At 48.5% G+C, this 20781-nt stretch overlaps 1 protein-coding gene across 1 annotated transcript in view; it reads right to left on the bottom strand.

Annotated features, from left to right (window-relative positions):
• The window catches only part of LOC144110508 (neprilysin-2-like), a 47334-nt gene extending 26775 nt beyond the window's left edge, over positions 1-20559 (bottom strand). The window contains exon 1 of the mRNA XM_077643482.1: positions 20085-20559. The gene's annotated coding sequence lies outside the window, so the exon portion shown is untranslated. The remainder of the gene's footprint in view (positions 1-20084) is intronic.
• Between the last annotated feature and the right edge of the window lie 222 nt (positions 20560-20781).

The raw sequence follows: 20781 nt of genomic DNA, 5'->3' as shown, positions 1-20781 counted from the left end.
GGGAGGAGCGGGAGTTAGCCTTGGTGGTCGCGGCCGCGCGGCGACCGCGCGAGTTGAGCCCCGTCTCTCCTCAGCTGGCGTGGCGTCAGACCACGTGCTCGGCTGCAGCGCCCCTAGCGGGAGGAGCGGGAGTTAGCCTTGGTGGTCGCGGCCGCGCCAGGCTGGGCTATGGTTGAGCTAAGTAGTGTCCCTATTATGCTTCGCATAACAAAAATGTGGCTCCAATCCTCTCTGTGGATGTGGTTGGACAGCGAAGCTGTAACACCACACCAAATTACCCATTGCGACGTCGCTTGGAAATTCACACACGAGGCTCTACAAAGAGTGAAACCTGGAGACAAGTGAAATGTATTTGTGCTATATGCTGTATGCCTGATTCCAAAAGTAGATATGCTGTTTGCATTCAATTTTTAACCTGGCGTTTTATTGCGAAAGCAATACTGCTCGCACTTTCGGCCCATCGGTGGTCGTGGCGCCTCCTTACACAGCTGCGCGTCACGTGACCGTGTGACGTCACGCCAGACCGAGAGACGGGGCCCCAGCTCGCGGCATCGATGGTGGAGGCGAAGCCTTGCGCCCCGCTGCAGTGGCGCTACCGAGAGAGGGCGCTCGCTGGTGTGACGTCACGCTAGGAGGATAAATGGGCTACAGCTCGGCTCCTCGCAGTCCGGACCCCGGAGAGTATCTGTTACGGGTCCAATTGGACTTATTTTTGGAAATGTGGCGGAGAGTTTGAAGGATGTTTACTCCCGCCACCGGTTGGCCAGGTATTGCACTACCTCCGGGATCGGCCTTGTCTTTAGCGCGTCTTTACTGTACTGTCTTTCTATCCCATCTTTCAACCCTCCTACTATCTGCACGTGGTAGCGATTGTGGCTCGTCTTGAGCCAGTGAGCAGGCCTGTGCAGTTTCCTGTGCAGTGGGGTCCTCAGTCAAATACTCCAATGGGTTTCGCCGACGCTTTAGCGATGGCAACTAGCGCCTTTTCGTATTCCAGGGTGCCGCTGGCCAGCGATACCTGCCGCTGCTCCAGCTCCGCGTTGTGCGGCTTTAAATGGTTCGGATATCTGAGCATGTCCATGTAATGTGCTTGAATGTCCGAATTTTGCCACACCAAGGACATGTATCTGCGCATAATGTTCGCTGGATGCGGTGTAGGTGGTGGAGATTGGGGAAATCGTAAGTGTTGGAAAAAGTGCTTTTGGGGAGAAGGAATGAAGTCAATGAATGAAGCCAACCCCTTTCGAAGCAGCTGCAAACCTAATGTTTACCGGAACGCGTCCGATGGTGCTCCCATTGTTCACATGCGCCTTATCAACCATCATTTGGTTTTGATGCTTGTTTTGTGTTTTTTTGTAATGAAAACGAGTGCTGAGCTGTATAATAAAAATTAATAATAATAATTGGTTTTGGGGGAAAGGAAATGGCGCAGTATCTGTCTCATATATCTTTGGACACCTGAACCGCGCCGTAAGGGAAGGGATAAAGGAGGGAGTGAAAGAAGAAAGGAAGAATAGGTGCCGTAGTGGAGGGCTCCGGAATAATTTCGACCACCTAGGGATCTTTAACGTGCACTGACACCGCACAGCACACGGGCGCCTTAGCGTATTTCCTCCATAAAAACGCAGCCGCCACGGTCGGGTTCAAACCCGGGAATTCCGGATCAGTCGTCGAGCGCCCTAACCACTGAGCCACCGCGGCGGGGCAACTGAGCTGTATGCAGTATTTACTTTCAAAGGAGATCTAGCCGTTATATATTTTTATTTTCTTTGTTGTTTTTCTGTATCAGTTTTAGTTGTCAAATTCCCTTTTATATTTCCCCTTACCTTTTTCATTGCCTTTTTATTTTTGTATAGTTTATATATATATATATATATATATATATATATATATATATATATATATATATATATATATATATATATATATATATATATATATATATATATATATATATATATGTGTGTGTGTGTGTGTGTGTGTGTGTGTGTGTGTGTGTGTGTGTGCGTGCGTGCGTGCGTGCGTGCGTGCGTGCGTGCGTGCGTGCGTGCGTGCGTGCGTGCGTGCGTGCGTGCGTGCGTGCGTGCGTGCGTGCGTGCGTGCGTGCGTGCGTGCGTGCGTGCGGTGTGTGTGTGTGTGTGTGTGTGTGTGTGTGTGTGTGTGTGTGTGTGTGTGTGTGTGTGTGTGTGTGTGTGTGTGTGTGTGTGTGTGTGTGTGTGTGTGTGTGTGTGTGTGTGTGTGTGTGTGTGTGTGTGTGTGTGTGTGTGTGTGTGTGTGTGTGTGTGTGTGTGTGTGTGTGTGTGTGTGTGTGTGTGTGTGTGTGTGTGTGTGTGTGTGTGTGTGTGTGTGTGTGTGTGTGTGTGTGTGTGTGTGTGTGTGTGTGTGTGTGTGTGTGTGTGTGTGTGTGTGTGTGTGTGTGTGTGTGTGTGTGTGTGTGTGTGTGTGTGTGTGTGTGTGTGTGTGTGTGTGTGTGTGTGTGTGTGTGTGTGTGTGTGTGTGTGTGTGTGTGAAGCCGACAGTCACCGAAACCGAAGTGGATAGGAAAATTTTAGTATTTTTCTTATTTGTAGTGCTAATCAATTGGTGTATATTTCTTCGATTAATCTCTCGCTTAATACAGCACGACAAAGTTATGATCAGTACTATATACGATTTCTATGCTGCTATGTGCTTTTTTATGTTTGTATATTTTTATTTCTTATATAACAACTGCTTTATGATCAGTGTCATATACGATTCGTGTGCTGTTGGGTACTTTTCCACTCGGAATAACAATCAGTTTTTAGCCTGGCGTTTTCTTGCTGACGGCGGCAGGAAAATTTCCTTTGATGTAGTGGTATACAGCTTCGCCGGAACTACCGGTGGCTTTCTCAGCAGCCTCTGGAGAGGTGCCTGTAAGGAGAGGCAGTGTGAGGAGGTCGGATAAAGAAGAGTCTACCTAGGCTGCGGCCTCGACCTCTTCACCAAGAGCTGGTCATCAAGCCACGGCAGAGAAATATGCACCCCTCCCACCATGAGCAGAGCCGCAGAGCCCGTGCGAAGGCACTCCACCGAGTGCACGGCTCCGAGTCGGGCGCCGTATGGTTGGGCGCTGCCTGCACGAGTTACGAAGCAACCGCAGCCGCGGTGGACTCCCCTTCATCCGCCCTCCTCACACTACCTCTCCCCCCTGACACCACCCCAGAGGCTGCAGAGGAAGCCGCCATCGCAATTGCCATCACCCGTACGGAAGCGCGGTCCATTTTAACAGACTAAAACTGCAATTCTAAACTTTGCGCGAGGCCGAGTCTCCACGTTCCTGCTTTTGGCATACTGGCCGGACTCGCCCGATGTACACCCACGCCGCCATGAAGACCTTATATGGGTGCCTCAGCACTCCGGGAATGCCAGAAACGAGGCCGCCAACATTTTAGCCCGAGGTTATTTAAACCGGGCTCAGGTGGCCTCGAATCGGGGATTCGCGAGAGAGCGAATACACTCGTTCAGCGAGATGGCGCAGGCCCACAGAGCCTCGCACCAGCTCTACCGCCGGCCCCACCCCTCCCTAGATGACAAACATGCAACACTACGCCGCAAACTAGACACACACACTCCCCTCACTCCTGACCCTAGCCTACTATCATCCCTCCTTCCCCACTCCTGCCTGCACCTTGTGCCCAGAACCCTTCGCCTCTTCGCTCCACACTCTCTTCCTCTGCCCGGCGGACCCTCCCCCGCGCGGCCTAGAGAACCTAAGACGTGAGAGGACTTGGAGACCCTGCTGCGCCCGGAGGACCCGGCCGTGCAGACCATCGCCACCGGTCGGGCTGCCAGTGTTATGGACCTTAGGTATATACGCTTAAGTGGAGTGGGGCCGTGCTGGGACCCATCAATACCTCTCCACGAATAAAGCTTTTCTCTCTCTCTGGCTCCATCAGCCATGCCGGCAGGGCCCACCGATATGATACCGCGTCCGACCAAGAGCCCTACTCTCGGTGGGGTGCCTTTGCAGCGGCGCTGCAGCGCTGCTCATGGTGTCCACGGAACGTCATCGCCCGTTCGACGCGAGGCCTTGCACGTTGGACAATTTAAGGAAATGGAATGACGCCAGTAACACATATATTGGTGGACACCCGAACCGTGCCGTAAGGCAAGAAAAATGTATAATAATAATAATAATAATAATTGGTTTTGGAGAAAGGAAATGGCGCAGTATCTGTCTCAGATGTCGTTGCGTACGTGACCCGCGCCATAAGAGAAGGGATGAAGGAGGGAGTGAAAAAAGAAAGGAGAAAAATTACATGAAAGTTGGTTTTAAGGAAAGGAAATGACGCCTCTCTCACATATCTCGGTGTACACCCAAACCAGGCCATAAGGGAAGCGAGTGACTGCGGGAAGGATTTTATTGTCCAAAACAAGATGACGACCTCATCCTACCTTCCGGCAATCCCTCTCAGTCGAGATATGAGGGCCAGGAGAGAGGGATTGGGGTGGACAGGGTCGCCGCGGCAGATGCTGGCCTAGAATTCTTGAATTCCAGCGGCCTCTTCAGAAAGTCGGACAGCGAGGAGCTGGTGCTCGGGGTCAGGGCGGCGCAGCAAGGTCTCCTAGGCGTTTCTACTATCTATTTTATTCGCCCTGCCTGCGGCTGTGTGCACTCTCATATAATATAATGGAGGGTCCCACTCATCGCTCCACATTTCTTACATTTGTCCTCCTCACTTCCCAGGATAGTATGTTCAATTAATATTGGGTGCGGGTAGACGCCTGTTTGAAGAAGTGTCCACGCCACCGGTTGCTGATTATAAAGCTCCACACCGGGTGAGGGAGGTTACCTGCAGTGCCAAGTAACTTCTTGATATGATATTAGTCTGCCCTTTTCTTCCGTCGTTCTCGAGGTGGGGCCCTTTTGAGCTGCTCGCTGGTAGAGATCATGAGCCAGCTCATGGGCAGCCTCGTTGCCACGGGTAGATTCGTGAGGGAGGGGTCCAGATTATGTCAACTGGCCTGTCCAATTTTCTTTGCCTTAAAAGTTTTGGCCGCGAGAGAAGAGTCCTCCCTCTACCGAAATTTTGGTTTGCAGTTTTACTGTCACCCGCCGCGGTGGCTCAGTGGTTAGGACCCTCGGCTACTGATCCTGAGTTCCCGGTTTCGAACCTGACCGCGGCGGCTGCGTTTTATAGAGGCAAAACGCTAAGGCGCCCGTGTGCTGCCGCGGCGCCCAAGTGGTAGAAATAACTCCGGAGCCCTGCACTACGACACCACTTCCTTCCTTTCTTCTTTCACTCCCTCTTTTTTCCCTTCCCTTACGACGCGGTTCTGGTGTCCAACGATATATGAGACAGATACTGCGCCATTTACTTTCCCCAAAAACCAGTTATTATTATTAGTTTTATTCTCACTCATAATGTACTCGGCATTTGATCCGACGCAAGCCAGCGCGATCGCGACTTCCTCTGCTCTTTAGATATTTGTCCCTCTTAGGGTGACGGCTGAGACTGAGTTGCCGGAGCCGTCCACCACCACGGCTGTCATGTTTCACTTTTGTCCCCGCTAGTCTACGTAGGCGACCTTCTCTGTTGGTTCTTCGCCGTATATGCGCTCCAGCGCTTCGCCTTTCTTTTGTCTCCTTTCTTTGTCTAGTGCTCGGTGCATGTCTTTTCGGTAAGAGGGATTCTAATGCGGCTCTTGTTCTTGTTAATTTTCTTCCTTTCTTCTATTTTCCTGTCTGCTTTGAGTCTGATTTTGGCTAGACTGGCTCTGCACGCATGTGTTAACTGAGCCTCTCTAGTTGTGATATCTTTACTGCCTCTCCTAGTTCTGTCAAAGTGTTGTGCATACCGAGGGCTAGGAGATTCTCTGAAGATGCGGATAGGTGTAGCCCTAATGCTTTCTTGATGCATTTCCTTATGTGAGTGTCAATCTCCATTTCTCTCTGCTGCTTTCAAATTTAAGTACGGCATGGCGTAGCTGAATATTAAGGCCTGTATTAGCCTGAATAATTTTCTCTTTTAGGCCCCCTCTCTGATTTGTTGCTGTTTTAATTGGATTGAGGGTCTGCATCGTATGTTCTTCCAGCTTCAGGATGGCGATGGTGTTCTGCCATTCGAGTGCATGTGTAGGCCTACGATTCTGATCGTTTCTACTTCGGGTTCGTGTCTGTCTCCGAAAAGGATTTGGAATTTCGAAGGTGGCTTGTCATTAAGTTTCTTGACGTGTTATGTGAACATCTATTTCTCCGGCGAGCATTGGAGTCCTCTTTGTGCCGTGTAGTTTGCTACAATATCCGCTGCTTCCCGATGAGTTTTTCTATCTTCACGTCGCTGTCGTGATTGATCCAGAGATCAATGTCATCTGGATACGTACTGAATTTCAAATTGAGGTTTCCTATGCTTTTTAGCTCATCGGGAAGTTTTTCCCATGGCCATGTTGAAGAGAAGGGGCCACAGCACCCTCCCTTGTGGGGTACCCTTGCTTCCCAGTTCTATTTCATCAGATTGGGTTTCCTGAAATTTTATACTTGCTTTCCGATTTGTAAGGAAGTATTTTATGTAGCCGTAGGTCTTCGGTCCTACCCCAGCCTGGCTGAGCCAATCTAGTACCGATCCGTGTTTCACATTATCGAAGGCCCTTTTTAGCTCAAACCCTAGCATGACTTTGGCGCCGTTGCTTTTAGAGTGAGTGATGTTTTTAGTAGCATCATGACATCCTGCGTGCTGAGGCGAAGGCGGAAACCATGCATCTCACCTGGCCACAGCCTGTTTTCTTCCATATAGATCGACATTCCAGTTTGGGCGACGTGTTCCACGAGTCTGTCTACGCAATGATGTTAGAGATATGGACCGGAGACATTTTATTTGCGGCTTCTTTTCTGGCTTCGGAATGATGAGCAATTTGCCGTTTTCAACTAAGGGGGAATTTCTCCTTTCTCCCAGCATTCCTGCATGTAACCCGTTAGGGCTGTTCTGGAGTTATCGTCTTGGTTTCTTAGCATGCTATTGGTCATCCCATCTGGGCAGGGGCCGATCTTGGTTCGAGTAACTATTTCCTGCCCCTCTTAAGCCTCTGTGATGGGTGCGTCTAGTGTTTCATTTCAAGCCCCTTAGTTGTCGGGGACTTGGCTCTTACTTGTATCCACTACGTAGGTATTCACCAATTTGCTCATTAAGCTTTCATCGCGGTACTTTTCGCACGACGACTAACCTGATAAAGGTTAGGCACGCTGTAAGGGAAGGAATGTTTCCGACGCGCAGTGATGACAATCAAAACCGCGTGTTCCGTTAAACATTAGGCTTAAAGCTGCTTCGAAAGAGGTTGCCCCAATTCGAAGCCCTCGTGTGAAGTGCAAACCGCATAATGTGTGATAACAGCGCCTTCAAACAATGCGAAGCACGCTCTTTCTCCCCGCGTGTTTCCCGGTAACGATTGCAGTTGCGCTTTCATGTCGTTGTCGTAAGCAAGAAAAAAAAGCTGCCGCCACCATCTGGAAGGAGTTAAATTTGCGAGTGTTAGCTCTTTGGCAGCGCCATATATCGTGGATGCGATGTATTACCACGCGATTAGACTACTTTTCCATACATCACGGCGAGCGGGCCCCTACCGCCTTGAGGTCGAAAATTTTTGACCAATTTGGGTAAAATGGTAATTGGTTTTCGAGGAAAGGAAATGACGCAGTATCTGTCTCACATATCGGCCGACACCTGAACAGCGCGATAACAGGCAAGGGAGAAAGGGGGGACTGAGAGAAGAAAGGAAGAAAGAAGAGCCGTAGTGGCGAGCTCCAGAATAATTTAGGCCCCCTCGAGATCTTTAACGTGCACTGACATCGCAGAGCACACCGGCGCCTTTGCGTTTTGCCTCCAGAAAAACGCAACTGTTGCGATCGGGTTCGAACCCGGGTACTCCGGATCTGTAGCCTAGAGGCCTAACCACTGAGCCACGGCGGCGGGTACGCTCGTCCTGTCCGCTTCTCTTCTGTGTCCTGTCCCCTGTGTATTTTTATGTCCCTCATCGCTCACTCCTAAATTCATAACCTATATACGCTAGCCTATCACCTCTGACACATCAGCGTCTTTTTTTTCTTCTGAAGGACACGTTACATCCTTCCTGCAATATTGTGATGACGGTGCACGTTAAAGATCCCCAAGGCGTCGAAATTATCCCGGAGCCCCCCACTACGGCACCTCTCTCTTCCTTTCTTCTTTCACTCCATCCTTTATCCCTTCTCTTACTGCGCGCTTCATATGTCAGCCGGAATGTGAGACATATACTGCGCTATTTCCTTTCCTCAAAAACCAATTCTCATTTTCATTTCACACGCACACACACACACGCGCGCACGTGCGCCAGAGAGAGAGCAATTTTGATACATCACATGGAAATATATGTAATTTTGAATTTGAAACACGTATTTATACACATTAAACTCTATTTACACTTATTGAACGTAAACAACTTCGCGCAATAAGTGTAGTTTTACCTCTTAGTACCTTGCAACGGATGGTCACAGATATGTTAATGTAGTATCGTCACTACCCTCAGAAAGCAACCAGTGATATATACTGCGTCCTGTTTCAGAACATGGAAGTCTATCAATTAGGAGTGCCTATATACATTAACACTTCGCTTCCTCGGCGCCATTAGCAGGGAACCTGCAGTCAAAAGTTTCGCAACGTGTGCAAATACTTCGTCGTCCCCAATACTCTTTTCATATACGTGAATGCCCGTTTTCGGTACACCGTCAGATATGTTGATATGTTGAAAACCTGAGGAAGGCCATGTTTGCGAAGAGGCCTCACCTGGTCTCAATATAACAGAAATTTAGGCTAGTTCGTTTCGCACGAGCTCTAACTTCCAACAGAAGGTTTATTCACAGCTCTAACTTGAGACAGAAGGTTTATTCCCGCGGAATGGAACTAAACACACGTTGACAAGATCCAGAATTTGGTAATGTTCACAATACGCATTGTAATATCGGAGTCTCGCGGTCCAATAGTTCGATGGAAGGTGTACTAACGCACGTAGCGTCAAATTTGCCAACGATAAATGCTCCTATCTTCGTGACAGTTTGATTCTTGTGCGGTGAGACGCTTCACTGTGGCCTAAAGATGCTCAAGTTATAATACTGACACGCTTCCGTCAACGTTTGTGCTCAATGAAGCGCCCATTTAAACAACGGCCTGGTTGTCCGAAACAACTGCTGGATGCGTTTCCTCCTTATATGTGGACACCGATATTTTGTAGACCACCGCATATCTCAAATAGAGGGTTGGAATTTGGCGCAGTCAACCGTAGGACCCCAATGATTCGAGATCCCAGAATTTCGAAGCGCAAATATTCACTACGCCAGCGTTCGAACCGTCAGCGGGCCTCAAATTATTACCTTGAACTTAGCTAGAGGTCCCCGGGGCCGCAAATTTGACCTTTAATGTAGCTGGAGGTCAAACCATGTGCATAACTGGTGCTAGTCAGCTGCAGCAGCGACACAGGCAGCTCTTACACCAATAACTTTTGACCTCTCACTTCTGACCTTTGACCTTGACCTTCGGTCAAGCGTCTGCCGACATCGTATGCGCCGGTCATGCAAGTTGGTTCTGCACGGCTACTGATCCGGAGTTCCCGGTTTCGAACCCCATCGCGGCGGCTGCGTTTTTATGGAGGCAAAACGCTAACGCGCCTGTGTGCTGTGCGATGTCAGTGCACGTCAAAGATCCCCAGGTGGTCGAAATTATACTGGAGTCCTCCACTCCATCCTTTATCCCTTCCCTTGCGGCGCGGTTCAGGTGTTCAACGATCTGACAGTTTTGTTCAACGATCTGACACTTATAAAATCATACTTATAGCATCGGAAACAGAGCGTTGCCATTAGTGAAGAGCTTTCATCTCTGCAAGGTTTAAAGCGGGGGTCCCGCAAGGTAGTATTTTAAACGATATAATTAACATCAGTGACAGCGCAAATTTCATAGTTTACGCAGATGACACAAGTATATTTCTACAGTCAGATAATGTCGTGCAACTTGTCCATTTAGCTAGTAATGCGCTCGCTTTGTTGTCTGATTGGAGTGCGACTATCTCGATAAAAATTAACACATCAAAAACAAAGGCCGTTTTATTTGCACCATCACAAAAGCCTGTAAACTTTGACATTAACTTTTACCTTGGAAGTAATAGGATAGACCTTGTCAAAGAGATAAAAACCTTGGGAGTAATCTTTAATGAACACTTAACCTGGGATGCTCATGTGGACCGGATAAGTACAAGCCTCGCGAAGACTTGTGGTATTCTATCTCGGCTTCGCTACGCTATTCCTCCAAGGATTAAGATTTTATTGTATAACGTCCTATTCTCTCCTCATCTAAAGTATTGCAGCCTTGTATGGGGCACAACATCCCAAAAAAACTTTTACAAACTATTTCTTATGCAAAAAAGAGCTATCCGTCACATCGCAAGCGTATCGTACGACGCCCACACAAGCAAATTATTTCCACTTCTTGATATTCTTCCTGTCAAGCGTATATACATATTCAACTTTTTGCTAAAATACAAACACGGCTTGAAAATTCTCTCTACTTTCTCACACTGTGCGACCTGACAAAAACATCGCACATCAGAAACAGAAAACGTTGGACGCTGCCATTTTCTAGAACTAACCAAGGGTGCAAGAGAATAGCAAATCATCTTCCAAAACTTTTAAATAATTTAAAGGATCTAGATATAAAGAATATCTCCAGAAAAGACTGGAAAAAATAGCATTTCTAGAACAGACCCTGCAACTTAGCCTAGCAATGTGATTAACTTCCGGTCCTCAATGACAATTTGTTGCGATTGTATCGATAAGTTCTGTGTCCTTCGTCTAGTGGTGGTTTTATTTGGTTTCCCATACATTTCATTGTATCAAGACTTATGTAATTTTGTTTCTTTTTTTTCTGCTGTGAGGTTACAGCAAAATAAACAAGATGCGTTTTTTATAATGTGTATTATGGTAACATGACATGCCAAGCGCTTGAGTAGCATTGCAGTGTGTAAAATATGCACCCAGGTATGTCCAGTAGTGGTATTTCTTGTCTTATTGCTTGTAATATGTGAGTTTGATTGCGTCCAATGAGAATGTCTACAACAAATATATAAGTAATCTCTGCTTTTAATCCAGACACCTTTAATTGATAAATGAGAACCTGTATGTTAGCGCCCTTCAATCTATCAAATATAAGGGCAGCAACCTTCGTCAAGATGCTAATCAGCACCTTTCTGTTGGATGAATGGAGGGAAACAACTTTTATTAGAAACAAAAGAAAAAATCTTCCAGGGTAGTCTCCAACAGGTCCAGGAGTCCACAGGGTCAATTGGAGAGACATACGGGAGATGCCTTTGCCCTGCAATGGGTGTAATCAGGCTGATGATGGTACACTTCGTCCGTCAGTATGCGCTCCCCACTGGCCAATCTGATTGTGGCGCCAGTTCTCCCGACTACATTTGTACGAAATATGTGGCACAAACCTTTGTCGTACAGCGTTCCGGGTGGTGGTTTTTGGTTTTTTTGGGGGGAAAGGAAATGGCGCAGTATCTGTGCCATAACGTTGGACACGTGAACCGCGCCGTAAAGGAAGGGATAAGGGAGGGAGTGAAAAGAAAAAGGAAGAAAGAGGTGCCGTAGTGGAGCGCTCCGGAATGATTTCGACCACCTGGGGATCTTTCCGGGTGGTGTCACATGATTTCTCGTCGCATATATATTACAAGTTGGAGGTTGTAGCCTCCAACATGCATAATCGCCAGTTAGAATCCCTGTCGCGAGCTATAGCTTCCGGCAGGAACTCGAAATGACTACATTGCACCTTAATTTGAATGCCTTTCCAGGCTCTACCTCCGTTCATAAAGCATGGTTCAGGTGTCCGCCCATATTTGAGACAGCTACTGCGCCATTTCCTTTTCTCAAAAACCAATTTCGCATCAAGATTGTGGTGCAACGGCTCGTTGTATAGCGTTCCAGGTGGTGTCAGACGTGCGCGTGTTTGCATGGGTAGGGCCATACTTAGTCGCTGGAGCGTTCTAGGTGGTGTCACACGTGCGCGTGTTTGCGTAGATATCATCATACTTCGTCTCTGGATTTCACTGCGGCAGTTTGTGCGTGAGCTCGTAAAATGTACAGTGAAGCATCAACGTCTGCAACATCGACATCAGCACCACCCGAACTGAAACGTGGTCGTCTCGCAAATGACAGCGTTTGTAATGCCACAGCCCTTTAATGCTTTCTCATCACGGAACTTCTCCGTAACGCTCTGCGAGAGATTCATATGGTGCTCGCGGCTGCCGCGACACGGCGCCACCATCTGCAAAAGTGCATCGTCCTCAATTGACCTTTTTTGTAAATAATTTTTTTTTGACTGGCTGTCCGAAAAGCTGGGCGCTGTCGCGACCGACAAGGAAGCCCCTCCGCTGTTATTTTTATACTGATAGCCAATATTTACAGCGCCTTTGTGTTTCATATACCTTCGGGCAGGCATGATCGTAGTCCTGGAGTGTGCGCCAGATTATTTCATGATTGTTGGTGAGCGGCGTGTGAGACGGCGGCATGCTTAGCAACACGTCGTACTGTCACGTAAAAGTCAGACTCTCGTTCGCCACACCAGAGTGCGAAATACCCACTGCTCAGCCGACGAAACCACGAGCATGATTGTGGGCAGCTTCGTTCCCGGGATTGTCCGAATGGGCCGGGTGCCAGTTCAGGTCCATCTCCCTAGTATGGGTGTCCAATTGAGTCCTGCTAGAATGCTGGATGAGGTAGAGGCGACGCGGCACATGGCAGAGTTACCTATGGCCAATTCGGATAGATGGGTGGATGGAAAAAACTTTATTTGCGACTAATTTAAAGTGCTCTTTACCATTACGGGTCACAGGGCACCGTGGTCGATCCTTGGTTCAGGATGCCGCGATTGAATGCAGCCATCGTGGCTCGGCATACGAGAAATCGTCGCGCTTACTAGTCCTGGCTGGCCATCAAGTGCTTCCACTGCGTCACACTCGAGTTTTCTATTCTAGGCTCTAAGTCTGCCTTAGGGCAGGTCCATGTGACATGCTCTAGTGCAGGTTTACCCAGGCACCACGGACATTCATCTACATATTGTGTAGGGAGAGTCTTGCGTAGTTTGTGCAGGTGCGGGTAGGTACCGGATTGTAGTCTGCGCCAGTCTACCGCCTCTTCTTTGGTAAGCCCTTTGTGTGGGGCTGGGTAGTGTTTCCGCTGGCCCCTGTAATGATCGAGTATTGGAGTCGCTGTTGGTTACGTCAGCGTCTGTGTTGTCAATGGCTATGGCCGCTTCCTCCGCGGTTTCGGAGTTTTTGGTGGCTCAATCACCGCGCGAATTTCAAACGCGTGATTCCTCGTTGCACAGTCGGCTGCGTCTACGTACATCACTCCTCGTTGGTGTTTGCATCTGGCGTGTAGGACAGCAAGAGGTGCCGCAGTGTATGGCTGCGGTGTAATTTCGACCACAGGTATATTTAACTTGCACTGACATGCCAGAGCACACGGCTGCCTGCAGTCGAATTAATGAACGTTAAACGTGTTGACAGCACGTATATATAACAGCCACCACGTTCATCACAGCGTAGACTATAGCTGCAGTAAAGACAAGTATCCTTCCCTCTGGGCTGTCTTTTCCTGCGAAATTCTCTCTTCCCACATTCGAAGAGAAGCAAGCTCAGAGTTGTGAATCACCCAGATTATTCTCCACATGCTTCCTGAGGCATTAAGGCAAACTATCATCCGCCCACCTAACTTTATGCCACCCCCAGCTACACTTGCCGTCGGGAAATAACAGTGTGTCAAGCTATTCTTTACGGCTGCGCAAGCCCCTACAGCTTCCAGTACATTCTATGTAAGAGAGGTTTTTTTGTACAAGAAGGTCTATTCTCCCACTAGTCTCCGCTTTCTTACGATGTTGCCTGAAAGCCAGCGTTCCTCTGTTTCACGCGTCGTGCACACCACCCCACTTCGGGACGCCTGGGATCTGTGCGGACACTCTACCGAACACAAGAACGTTTTTGCTGGCCGCGGATGCGTTATGAGAGAGTATTAGGCTTGCTGTGCACAGTGTGCCAGTCACAAGCGCCTCATCGGCACTGTTCCTGATCTACTTCTTACTGTGACGCTTCCATGATCTCGTTTTGAGAAGGTAGACGTCCTGGGTACGTCTCTCATGTATCATGCATGCGACCTCCGGATCATCTTCTGTACTGATTAGAGCCCTCGTTACTGTGAGACATGTGCTCTCCCCTCGGCTACTCCATTTCGTATCTCCGTCTTTCTACTGTCATCCGTTATCCTATGTTTTGGGCGCCGCGAGTTTTTATCAGCGACCGAGGCCGCCACTTCGCCATCGATGCTGCCACACTACTAACTCCTCTAGTGGCGCCATACCGCGGCTAAACTGCATTTCCTGCCAGTTGGCAAGCCTTGAGCCATCTCGGGGCTAGATGCTTTGTCGTCTTCATCTCTCGTGCTGCCTGCTGCCTTGCGCGTCCCAACTCCGTCTTCTGCGTATAAGTAACGCAAGTAAACCAGCCCTGCTTACGTCAACCGTTTCTCGGCGACAATATCGTCGAAGAACTCTTTCGTTTGTGCACATCACAATTCAGACGTTCTACCCCCAATGATCCACAAACTAATGGTTTAACAAAGCCAACCAGCCGGACACTGATAGGCATACTTTCTACGTACATCGCCTCTGGCGGCAAGGACTGGGACTCTGTTCCACCTTTTATCACATACGCGTACAACAACGCTAGACACGAAACCAAGGACTACAGCCAGTTCTTCGTCCTGTGTGTCCGCTCTTTTCTATGCACGCCCGATACCAACCTCCCGTTGTAGATACTGCCGTTGCTGAGCATGTTTGCCAAGACCAAGAAGTCCTCCGGATAGCCCACCCGAGAATTCTCTCCTCACAAGAGCGCCCAAAGCCCACTACGGCGACCACTATCGCCAAGTGAACTACGCCCCTGGAGAGTTGGTCTGGCTTTGGCGTCCACTCAGTCAGCTTGACTGAAGCCATAAAATGCTTGTGAACTATATTCGTCCCTATGTTATCTTCGAGGTAGTCAACGACCTCACCTATCGGATGGCATGCGTCATCAGAAGTGCATGGCCGATGTTCAGCCCGCACTGAACTCACTCATGTCGTGCGGCAGAAACTCAGTCACCCTTGCGCCGATGCTTGACTCACCCAGGGGGCATCGCCTGCGAAGGGGAAAGAGTTATGGGCTTGCTGAAGTCCCCCGAAAGGAAATAAAAATTAAGCAGGGAAAAGGAAGTCGAAGCGTGTTCGCCCGTTTGGCCTTGTCTTGAGGCCCCTGTATTGCTTTCCGCTGGCCTCGTTTTCTCGGCCTGTGGGACCTGCTAGAACGTCTCGGTCGTGACGTCACGGACGTAACAGTACTACGTACAGCTCACCTTCCTCTGGAAAACATGACCGAAATAATTTATTTCTGATACGAAGCTTCTACGAAACACATACCAATAAAAGAGGCACCAATCAGTTAACTATTAACTAAATGCCCCACTACGGGTGAGTTCGACAAGGTTTCTGAATAAGAGCATAAGAAGAAGCCGCAAGATTAGAAAATAAAAACTCTTCCTTGGACAAGAAAAATCTATAAATGCTGTTCCAATCAATTCTGCCCCACTAATAGAAAACAATGACATTCACTACAATTGACGTTAATATGCTATGCCTAAGTAGGCCACGACAAAGACATATGTAGTCATTCATTGCCATGCGAAGATAATCTCCCCTCTACCGAATGTCATATTTATTTTCTGTGTTCCTTACAGGTCTGTACGCAATGACACGAACAGCTTTCGCACTCAAAAGCAGTAGCACAAATGCGTTGAAATATATCTTGCCCATATTTGTTTCACTTAGAGCAGCGAGGAAGGTATGTACTTGCTATTCGTTTCATTTATTCATTTCTTAATAATGCGGCATGGAGATATAGCTGGTGTGGCAGGTGCAATGTAAAAAGAAAGAGTACAGAGGTCATCAGGCTTGTCTAGCGAATTGGAGTGACCCTCTTAAAAGCGAACGAATAAAAAAATTTAAGCACACACTGCCTCAGAGACGATGCTTGTGGTAGAGCAAAGCCGAACAGACCTATGAACGATAAAAGTCCAAGCAACGCGTGAACCTAAGACAGCAGCAGCGCTAATATTTCAATTCATTTGTCCCGCAGCACATCGCATCAGTGCACCGGCGTGCTCATGCGTGTATAAATTGAAAATGCAAGTAAAACAAGTCAACAAAAATATGTTCTGAAGAAGAAAAATCTGTATTAGTGAGATAAAGTAAAACTATTGTTTGGGCTAGCTGGTTCATGGTGACAATAAGAAAACGGTGCAACCAACGGGGACAGAAAAGACAAACGACAGGATCAACTTCACTTGCAACTGAGTTTATATCGCATCTAGCCAAACCGCATCAAAGATGCATCAAAAAGTACAAACAACGACCTATCAATACCTCTTAGAATCACTATCAACCCAGTACATATTAGATTTTTTGTGTGTAGCTTGACGATCGCATTTGCGATAACCGTCCGGATCGCCCGTAGTAGGCATGGGACTGAACCACTTCCGATATCCAAGTCCGACGAGATATGGTAACCATCCGTTACCCGCGCATACTACACTTCAACCATGTTCAGAGCTATAGCTGTTGAGAGGGCATGCAATGATGATCAGGTTGATAACAGCAGGCGCGAATCCTGTAGATGCGCTCAAAGGGTCTCCGCGTGCCACTACGACGGATGGTAGCTTGCTTGTGTGGCTATAAAAGCATGGGCTTGCATTATACCCTCCCCCTTCCTGCTCCCCTCTATCCGGCGAGTAACTTCCTGCTGAACTTCCACAAAAAGTCCGTTTTTCGTTCTCTGAAAATAAAGCGAAAAGCATTCATTGGGAATACGGGAACACAATTCTACTGGTAACTTCCCTTCCCGAAAGCTACTCCCGAATCCTCCCTCGGACACAACTCCACAAGTTCATCACGTGCAGCTCGACCCATTTTGGAATGAATGAATGAATGAATGAATAAAAATTTATTTTTGTTTCTTTGGGTTTAGCGGATTCCGGACGTCTTCATCTTCCGAGTTCCAATGGTCGGTGCCCTCATTCCAGGGCCCCGCTGAGCTTTGCCACCTCGCTTGCGTGCCGCACGACTCCTCTCTGGACCGCCAGCTCGCTGCTGGTGAGCAGGCCCTCCCACTGTTCCGCACTGGGCTTTTCTAGTTTATGGAATGCATAAGTTGTGTCTACATTCCCATGTAATATGATATAGCGTGGGGGTTGCCCCGCACCACGTGCATTTGTCATTGTATTTTCCTGGATACATCTTATGTGGTGTGTGTAGGTTTGTAAAGGTTTGTAATCCTCGCCATCCCACTGCCTCGTGCTGTGTCAGCAACGGGTGTGGTGGAGGATACGTCAGTCTCCTTCCTCTGTGGTAATTTAGTATTTCTGCATATGTGGGTTCTACCGTTGTGGTATGTTCCTGTGACTCCGTTGTGTCTGCTCGGTGGGTCATCTCGCGAGCTAGACTGTCTGCCCTCAGGTTCCCTTCCACTCCGGCGTGTCCCGGTATCCAGAAAATTCTGTGTTGTAATGATGTATTGGGAGGCCCTGCCTGGAGGATGATTTGCATTGCTCCCTTGTATATTCTTCCCGCCGTGTAGCTTCTACACGCGGCTTTCGAGTCCGTCAGAATCGTGAGTGATTTATTTAGTCGGTTCCCTTCAGCTACTGCCAGAGCTACGGCAACTTCTTCCTCCTCGGTTACCGAACACTTTTTGGTTGTTACACACGTGACCGCCTCTAGGCTCTGGTTGACGACCACTGATGTAACTCTATGTTCTTTGGTGTCCCTGTTCCACGGATATAGGCGTGCATCCGTGTACACCGTGTTTTCTTTGGTAGCTAGGTGTTTTTCTACGTACTCTGCCCTTGCGGCTTGTCTAGCCGCTTGCAGGTTTGGGTCCATGTTTCTTGGTAAGAGGCAGACTCTGATGGTTTGTCTGACTTCGTCTGGTATGTTTGCTACTCTGCCTTCTGCTTCTTCACTGCTATACCCTAACCTGCGGAGGAGCGCACGGCCGGTGGTCGACTGCTGGAGTCTGGTTAGTTGCGATCCAGCTTGCGCCTCTCGTAGCTCTTCGAAGGTATGGTGGATGCCCAGCATCAAGAGTTTTTCATTTGATGTATTTCTTGGTAGGTTTAGCGCTGTTTTGAAGGCTTTCCTTATAAGCGTGTCCGCTTGTTCCTTCTCATTCCTTGTCATGTGGTGATACGGCAGTGAATAGGTGATCTGGCTGATTACGAGGCTTTTAATCAGCTTTACTGTATCTCCCTCCTTCAACCCGTCCCTTTTCTGTGAGACTCGGGTGATCATTCTGCTGACTTGCTGTGTTGATTGTTTTAGGAGACTGAGTGTGTGGCTGCATCTATTGCATCCTTGGATCCACATACCCAGTATTCTTACCATGTTTCGTTCTGGAATGGTCTGTCCTTCCAAACGCACTCTCAATTCTTCCGGCGTTGGCTTCTTTCCGACCCGCAGAGTTTCCAATTTCTCGGTTGAGCACGCGAGTCCTCTAGCCCTGACGTATTCCTCCACACATGTCGCTGCTTTCTGCAATAGTTCTTCTTTTCGGCCAAGTGACCCTTGGTTGACCCAGACAGTGATGTCATCGGCATACATGGCATGCTGGATACCTTCGATCTTGCTCAGCTTGCGTGCGAGGCCATCATTGCCATGTTGAACAGGACCGGTGAGATCACCGATCCTTGTGGAGTTCCTTTGTTTGGTGTGTTAAATGTTTCGCTTCTTAGGTCTCCCAGTCCCACCGTGGCCGAGCGGTTTGACAGGAAGGCCCTTACATAGTTGTGGATTCTTCTCCCACACCTGGTATTGTTGATTCCTTCCATGTTTGCTTCATGACTGACGTTGTCAAAAGCACCCTTGATGTCCAGGGCCATTACGATGTTTTCTCCTGTTTTGGGAATTGTGTCTATTATTTCCTCTTTGATTTGTAGGAGGATGTCTTGGGTTGACAAGTTTGCTCTGAAGCCGAACATACTTTGGGGGTTATTGTTCCTCGTCTTCAAGGTGTTGCTGTATTCTTTTCGTGATGACTCTTTCGTAGAGTTTGCCTAGACATGATGTTAACGAGATGGGTCTTAGGTTCTCTATCTGAAGCTTTTTGCCTGGTTTTGGTATCATGACCACCTCCGCGTGCTTCCAGTCTTTATGAACGGTGCCTGTGGCCCATAGTTCATTTAGGTATTCCGTAAGCTGGGCTATTGCTTCATCGCTTACATTGCGGATGAGCGAATTCTTGACCTTGTCTGCTCCCGCTGCCGTATTCTTGGTTATCGCTCTAACTGCTGCGTAGACTACTTCATTTGTTATCGGCCTGTCTAAGTGTGGATTATCCTCTCCTTGATATTCTCCTTTGTATTCTTGGGGCCTGTTGCCGTAGCATTTCGTCTTGATCGCTTCGATCAAGTCATCGTTGCTGTCCTTGAATTGGTGTACGAGTCTTTGTATGGCTTTGCCGCTTTCTGCTTTTGTTTTGTTGGGATCCATTAGCGCTTTAAAAATCCGCCACGTTCTACCTGTGCTGAGTGTGCCATTCAGTGAGCTGCTCAACTGTTCCCAGCCCTGCCTAGCCAGTTGCGTTGCGTACTCTTCTGCTTTCTGCGTGATCTCCGCTATTTTCTTCTTCAGATTTCTGTTTAGTTTCTGTCTTTTCCATCTCTTCGTGAGCCCACGTCTCGCCTCCCATAGCCATTTTCGAAATAACTTTTTCTGCTCCTTTTTTCGTCCTTTTTGATTAACCGAGTAAGCTACAAACGTTATCGCCCTACGGAATTTTGTATAACAATTATCTGTAGCCCCACATAGTGGGCTTACATTTCTATACGCAACGACATCTATTAACCGCTGCTTTCGGCAAAGGTGAGAATCCGTGACATGCGTCTTATGCTGCCGGTATACCCCCTCCCGCCATTAAGCCTTAATATGTCTTATTACTTACGCTTGTTTACCCTCACTCACCATAAGACGTTCGCCAGGGTGTACCGGTGTCCCTTGAGCGGAAGCCTTGTAAGCACTGGTCTGTGTCCCCGTTGTGGCCTGGGCTTCTTGGGTGAACTGCCAGACATTACTCAGGGAGGGTGTGTCGTCTAAATGCAAAAGATGGTCGGCAGCACGCATTTCACACAAGGGCACGCTTGGCCCGGACACACACCCGCACACAGGCACACGCTAAACCACGCTCGTGCCAGCCATCCGAAGCAGCAGGTAGCACGCCTCAACGCAACACTGGAGCACGAGAGCTCATCATCGAAGTGAAGCTAACTGATTTCGCCTTGTCGTCCGACGACGATCGGCAAAGCCGTAACCCACGGAGTGACAACGTAATGCGTAGCGCTGCTCCGTCGCCTGTAGCTACGCTGGCACACGACGAGCAGGTAGGAAGCGTGCGGCCAGAGCCGCAGCGAGCGTGATCCAGCACGCGAATTCCCGCACTACGCTGTCGGGTATGCGCTGTCAGTGCGTTTTGCCGCAATAACGAGCAACGAACAGCAGCGATAGTCGCTTGAAACGAAAAGAAGGCGCGAACAAGCTCGTCGTGCAGACGCGCCGCAATCACTGTAGAGGCGCTACGATCGACAGCGATCCTAGCGGCCAGGGAAGCTGATTGCGTTTTATTTGTCTTGACAAAAGCGCGCCTTGGATTTTTCTTAGTCTA

This window comes from Amblyomma americanum, chromosome 11 (assembly GCF_052857255.1).
Source record: "Amblyomma americanum isolate KBUSLIRL-KWMA chromosome 11, ASM5285725v1, whole genome shotgun sequence".
In the NCBI taxonomy this organism is placed as follows: Eukaryota; Metazoa; Arthropoda; class Arachnida; order Ixodida; family Ixodidae; genus Amblyomma; species Amblyomma americanum.
The sequence above is the reverse complement of the archived record's forward strand: the minus strand, read 5'-3'. Positions and strand labels throughout refer to the sequence as shown.